The sequence below is a fragment of the Dendropsophus ebraccatus genome, chromosome 9, assembly GCF_027789765.1.
Source record: "Dendropsophus ebraccatus isolate aDenEbr1 chromosome 9, aDenEbr1.pat, whole genome shotgun sequence".
Classification (NCBI taxonomy): domain Eukaryota; kingdom Metazoa; phylum Chordata; class Amphibia; order Anura; family Hylidae; genus Dendropsophus; species Dendropsophus ebraccatus.
Window position 1 is genome coordinate 23740936 of NC_091462.1, and position 5242 is coordinate 23746177.

The 5242-nt window shown below is 45.5% G+C and overlaps 2 non-coding genes across 2 annotated transcripts; both read right to left on the reverse strand.

Annotated features, from left to right (window-relative positions):
* Positions 1-1998: 1998 nt before the first annotated feature.
* TRNAA-CGC (transfer RNA alanine (anticodon CGC)) lies at positions 1999-2070 on the reverse strand. The gene has a single exon. It is a non-coding gene; the product is annotated as a tRNA-Ala (tRNA).
* Positions 2071-2502: 432 nt separating this feature from the next.
* TRNAG-GCC (transfer RNA glycine (anticodon GCC)) lies at positions 2503-2573 on the reverse strand. Its single transcript has one exon. It is a non-coding gene; the product is annotated as a tRNA-Gly (tRNA).
* Between the last annotated feature and the right edge of the window lie 2669 nt (positions 2574-5242).

Consider the following 5242-nt stretch of genomic DNA (forward strand, 5'->3'; position numbering starts at 1 on the left):
TGAAAATCTTTTTTTTTTCAAATCAACTGTCATCAGAAAGTTATATAGATCTGTAATTTACTTCTATTAAAACATCTCAAGTCTTCCACTACTTATCAGCTACTGTATGTGCTGCAGGAAGTGTTGTTTTATTTTCAGTCTGACACAGTGCTCTCTGCTGACATCTCTGGCCGAGACAGGAACTCTGTCTCGGTTTTCTATGAATGCCAATAGAAGACCTCTCCTGCTCTGGACAGTTCCTGTCTCGGCCAGAGATGTCAGCAGAGAGCACTGTGTCTGACTGAAAATAAAACAACACTTCCTGCAGGACATACAGCAGCTAATAAGTATGGGAAGGCTTGAGATTTTTTAATAAAAGTAAATTACAAATCTATGTAACTTTCTGACACCAGTTGATTTGAAAGAAAAAGATTTTCGCTGGACAACCTCTTTAACTTACCACCACTACCTTCATTGTGTATAGAATTGTCTGGACAGTTCCTGATATGGACAGAGATGGCAGCAGAGAGCACACCTTGAGAATGGGCCTTCCAAATTGATATATACATTGGGTAATGCTCTCCATAGACAATGAATGGATCTATCACGCGTAAAGATTTCTGTCTGTCTGCGACTGCAAGCGAACGCCGATCAGTGTAGCACTGAAAACTTAAAGGGCTGATTCAGAATTAGGAAAAGCACAGCTACTTTCTTGCAAAAACAGCGCCACCCCTGTCCTCAGGTTGTGCATGGTATTGCAATTCAGCTGCATTCACTTCAATAAAAACTGAGCTACGCAACCACAACCAACCTGGGGGCAGTTGAGGTGCTGTTTCTGGAAGAAATCAGCCATGTTTTTCTAAGCCTGGATATGGGCCCTATTACATGGGACGATTATCGTGCAAAAAATTGTTAAATTGTTCGAATTTAACGATAATCGTTCTGTGTAATTACAGGCAACGATCGAAAAATCATTCATATGTCGTTTATCGTTAATTTAGATCTGAACCTAAAATCATCGTTAATCATTCGCTCTAATTCCACAATCGTTTGCTCAAGTTCCGCATTTTTCCACTAATCGTCCAGTGTAATTCGCAATAAGGACCATCGTTCTGTGTAATGGTGGTTTTACACGGAACGATTTATCGTTCGAATTTGCACGATAACGTTCAAATTCGAACGATAACCGTACGTGTAAACGCAGCGAACGATCAAGCGACGAGCGAGAAATGGTTCATTTTGATCTTACAACATGTTCTCAAGTCATCGTTGATTGTTCGCAAAAAAATCGCAGATCGTTCCGTGTAAACAGTCTTTCAACGATTTCACCTATGTGTGAGATAGGCTTAAGCGATCGCAAAACGATCGCATAACGATTTTTCCGTACGATTTATTGTTATAAAAAAAAACATCGTTCATTCAAAATCGTTAATCGTGCGATCGGGCGAATTATCGCTCCGTGTAAAACCACCATAATATGGTGAACAATTTTAGGTTAACGATAAACAATCTCATTTGCGATCGTTTATCGTTAATCGTTAAAAATCGCTCCGTGTAATAGGACCCTAAGCCCTTTAAGTTTTATTAATATGTTAAATAGGGTATTTGATGCACCTTTACCTCTTAGTGCACCCATCCATTCTAAAGAACCTCCGCAGTGACATCACTCTCAGGTGCTGTCACCTGCAAAGAACTGTAATTATTATATTATTATATAGTCGTCAGGCGAGCTGATCAGTCCCTTAAAAAAAACGACAAAAATATTTTATAAAAAAAAATGGAATAATAATTAAAAGAAATCCCAATGTATCAAAGGAAAAATAGCAAAATGTTTCCGAGAAATATATGCAAAAGGGATGGGGGTGTGGTGGATTAGGGGGTAACAAATGTATTGCACCCTCCTACTAACTATTTCATATTTCATGCCTCTAAACAATGAAACCGTTCAGTTTACCTCAATACAAAAATACACTTAAAAAAAAATAAAAAGCTGTAAACGACTTAAAAAACAAAAACTGCTGGAGATGCCGGGGATTGAACCCGGGACCTCACACATGCGAAGCGCGCGCTCTACCACTGAGCTACATCCCCCAGCTGCCTGCGTCAGAAGTGTTCCCAGAATAGGAAGCGAGCAGAGAGCTCTGTGCACACCCCTCCCCCTCCTCCTCCTTTCCCTCCTCCCTCCTCCCTAGAGTCTATTCATGTAGAGATAACAAACACTAAAATACCGGCAGATACTTAGTAGTAATAAAAGTAACTGGTGTGCATGCTGTCTAATATTCTAAGATACAGCCTCATAGAGGATACAGCAATATAAGAGAATACTTGACTTGCTGTACAGCCTTGTAGTATTAGTAAGCTTCTTCCTCTTATATACTCCAGTTGATAAGAAAAGTATAGTAAATAAGTATTTGCTGTTCTGTAGAGAGCTCTCCCATCTAAACTGAGAACAAGAAAAAAAATACTATGCATTTTATACCATGTGAAATTTTCCTTGTAAGAAGAAAAAAACAAAACTTTAGCTGCATTGGCCGGGAATCGAACCCGGGCCTCCCGCGTGGCAGGCGAGAATTCTACCACTGAACCACCAATGCTTGCTTATAGACTATCAGTTTGAAAGATGTTACATTGGTGTAGTTAAGGTTCCATGTGATTTTTTTTTTTTTTTACTAGTCCTTACTGTGCTGTGCTTTGTAACTATATTCTGTTATTCTTTAGAAGGAATGAGCAGACCCATGGATATTACTCGGTTCGCCCAAACTGGAAAAAGAAACATCTGGTTCAGATATCTAGAACTGAACTCTATTGAAATCAATTGAGACTACAAATTTTACTGATGAAGGAACAAAATATAGAGGGCTGGGAACCCAGTAGGGTAAGTTTAGCTCTGGCCCTCAGCAAGTTAAGTGGGGAAGCTATGCATCCTCACTTAACCCCCCAGGGGCCAGACTGTTCAGCCTTTATTTGTACTCATTCTTGTTCAGCATGTAGTTGTAGTCTACCAAATCCAACATAGTCCTAAGGATACTGATATCTAAAGAGCAAAAAGGAGATACAAAAGAAAGAAAAAAAAAAAGATCATTACACCCATCATTTTGACAGGTGTTCTGCTCCTTTACAATATGTAGCATCTGTACTGATAGCTGCTTACATTCTGGCCCCCAGGAATTTATGTAGGGATTAGAGATGAGCTAACCGGGTTCGAGTCCATCCGAACCCGATCATTCGGCATTTGATTAGCTGGGGCTGCTGAAGTTGGATAAAGCTCTAAGGTTGTCTGGAAAACATGGATACAGCCAATGACTATATCCATGATTTCCGCATAGCCTTAGGGCTTTATCCAAGTTCAGCAGCCACCGCTAATCAAATGCCGAACGTTCAGGTTCGGATGGACTCGAACCCGAACCCGGTTCGCTCATCTCTAGTAGGGATGCTATGAATCCCCACTTAACCTTCCCAAGTCCTTTAGTGTATTATTGTGACTATCACTGGCGGAACTACCGCCGTAGCGGCCGCTACGGGGCCCCTGGCATCCGGGGGCCCAAGGCCTTGGCCCCCGAAGCTGACCGTCTGCAGCACCCGATGGCCGAATGGGCCTCCCGGGTGTTAAGTGTTCTAATTGACAGTGCGAGAAGCCATAGGCTTCCCGACCTGTCAATCACTCTTGTGACCGCAAGCAGCGTTTTGCTTGCAATCACAAGAGTGTCGGCCCCCGCCGGATGAGCAGCTCCCTGGTCGAGTCCCACGCAGCGCCATCACTAAGCTCAGTGTACACCGTCGCGACTTCCGGGTACAGAGAGCCTGTCACTCTCTGTAGTCCCAGCCGCCGCCGCGCACACTGAGCTCAGTGATGGAGCTGCGTGGGACTCGACCAGGGAGCTGCTCATCCAGCGGGGAAGAGAGGAGAAGAGACCAGCGACCGACTGGGGAGCGTGTGGTTTGGTGAGTTCTGTTTTGTTTTTTTCTTTTTATCAGAGGGGAACACTGGGGGCTATATGGGGGAGGACAACAACAGTGGGGGCTATATGGGGGAGGACAACAACAGTGGGGGCTATATGGTAGAGGAACAACAACAGTGGGGGCTATATGGTAGAGGAACAACAACAGTGGGGCTATATAGGAGGAACAACAACACTGGGCGCTATATGGGGGAAGGACAACAACAGTGGGGGCTATATGGGGGAGGACAACAACAGTGGTTGCTATATGGGGGAGGACAACAACAGTGGGGACTATATGGGGGAGGACAACAACAGTGGGGGCTATATGGTAGAGGAACAACAACAGTGGGGGCTATATGGTAGAGGAACAACAACAGTGGGGCTATATAGGGGGAGGAACAACACTGGGGGCTATATGGGGGAAGGACAACAACAGTGGGGGCTATATGGGGGAGGACAACAACAGTGGGGGCTATATGGGGGAGGACAACAACAGTGGGGGCTATATGGGGGAGGACAACAACAGTGGGGGCTATATGGGGGAGGACAACAACAGTGGGGGCTATATGGGGGAGGACAACAACAGTGGGGGCTATATGGTAGAGGAACAACAACAGTGGGGGCTATATGGGGGAGGACAACAACAGTGGGAGCTATATGGGGGAGGAAACACAACACTGGGGGCTATATGGGGGAGGACAACAACAGTGGGGGCTATATGGGGGAGGACAACAACACTGGGGGCTATATGGGGGAGGACAACAACACTGGGGGCTATATGGGGGAGGACAACAACAGTGGGGGCTATATGGGGGAGGACAACAACAGTGGGGGCTATATGGTAGAGGAACAACAACAGTGGGGGCTATATGGGGGAGGACAACAACAGTGGGAGCTATATGGGGGAGGAACCACAACACTGGGGGCTATATGGGGGAGGACAACAACAGTGGGGGCTATATGGGGGAGGACAACAACACTGGGGGCTATATGGGGAGGACAACAACACTGGGGGCTATATGGGAGAGGACAACAATACTGGGGGCTATATTGGGGAGGACAACAACAGTGGGGGCTATATGGGGGAGGACAACAACAGTGGGGGCTATATGGGGGAGGACAACAACAGTGGGGGCTATATGGGGGAGGACAACAACAGTGGGAGCTATATGGGGGAGGACAACAACAGTGGGAGCTATATGGGGGAGGACAACAACAGTGGGGGCTATATGGGGGAGGACAACAACAGTGGGGGCTATATGGGGGAGGACAACAACAGTGGGGGCTATATGGGGGAGGACAACAACAGTGGGGGCTATATG